Genomic DNA, 1655 nt, shown 5'->3' on the forward strand with positions numbered 1-1655 from the left:
CAGGGTTTCTCTGTGGTTTTGGAGCCTGTCCTGGAACTAGCTCTTGTAGACCAGGCTGGTCTCGAACTCACAGAGATCCGCCTGCCTCTGCCGCCTCCCGAGTGCTGGGATTAAAGGCGTGTGCCACCACCGCCTGGCCAGCCTGGTCTACAGAGCGAGTTCCAGAACAGGCTCCAAAGCTACAGAGAAACCCTGTCTTGAATTCCCTCCTAAAAAAAAAGAAAGAAAGAAAGAAAGAAAAAACAAAAAGAAAAAAAAAAGCTAATTTTCCTATAATAGAAATAACCCATGCATAGTAAAATGAAATTAGAACCCAAACAAAATGGTATACAGTAAAATATAAATATCTTCTTACCTCAGACATCTACTCTGGTCTCCTTAGTTAAACAATGTTAGTATAAATCTACTAAGAACATTGTCTTATACTGACTCTATTTTATGTTTGATTAGACACTTCTCAGCCTTCTACATCCTCAACCAACAATCATGTCTGCCTTGCCAACACATTTGGGATTTCTGCCGGACAGTGGTGGCACATGCCTTTAATCCCAGCACTGGGGAGGCAGTGGCAGGGGGATCTCTGTGAGGTCAAGGCCAATGATGACAGCAAAGTGGAGAGTAAGCAATGGTGTCTAAGGTTTGCACTTAGCAGCAGCAATGGGAATTATGAAAGAAATGTAGACCCAAGTCAGGCATGGTGGCATACACCTGTAAACCCAGCATTGGAAAGATGGAGGCAGAAAGAATAAGAGTTCAAGACCAGCCTCTGCTACACATAGTTAGGTTTCATGAAACTCTGTCTCATGGATTTAAAACAAGTGAATTCATGACTCATTAAGCTAGGAATGTAGGTGTGCAACTCTGTGATAGAGTGCTTGTCTAGAATGTGTGAGGCCTTGGCATTGATGACGCTCAGAAAAAGTATATATTTAGGATATAAAGTGAGTAGGATGTGCTATTTGAAGAAAGTCCTTGATACCACCCAGTTTCTGGCCCCAACAGCTGAATGGATGGTGGATGATGCCATTCACTAAGACCAACACCCCAGAAGAGAGGTTAAGCACTCTGTTCTAGTCATTGTTCTATTGCTGTGATGAGCCAATGGTCAAGGCAACTCTTGTGAAAGGAAGTACTTAATTGGAGAACTGCTTATAGTTGCGAAGGCTTAGTCCATCATCACCATGGCAAGGAGCTTGGCAACAGGTAGGTTTGTTGCTGGAGAAGGAGCTAAGAGCCACAGCCTGATCTACAAGCAGAGACAGGAAGAGGGAGATGTGCTGCTTGGCCTGGTGTGAGTTGTTGAAAATTGAGATCCCATTCCTCATGATACATTTCTTCCAATAAATCTACATTTTCTAATCTTTCTAATACTCTCAAATAGTCCCTGGTGACTAAGAATTTAAATATATGAACCTATAGGGGGCCATTCTTATTCAAACCACTACATTCTACTCCCTGGCCCACATAGACTTGTTAGCCATATCATAATGAAAAAATACATTCAGTCTAACTTCAAAAGTCCTCAAAGTCTATTATAGTCTCAACACTGTTTAAAAGTCAAGTTCAAAGCCTCTTCTGAAGCCGGGAGATGGTGGCGCACGCCTTTAATCCCAGCACTCGGGAGGCAGAGGCAGGCGGATCTCTGTGAGTTCGAG

The sequence above is a fragment of the Microtus ochrogaster genome, chromosome 6, assembly GCF_000317375.1.
Source record: "Microtus ochrogaster isolate Prairie Vole_2 chromosome 6, MicOch1.0, whole genome shotgun sequence".
Taxonomy (NCBI): Eukaryota; Metazoa; Chordata; class Mammalia; order Rodentia; family Cricetidae; genus Microtus; species Microtus ochrogaster.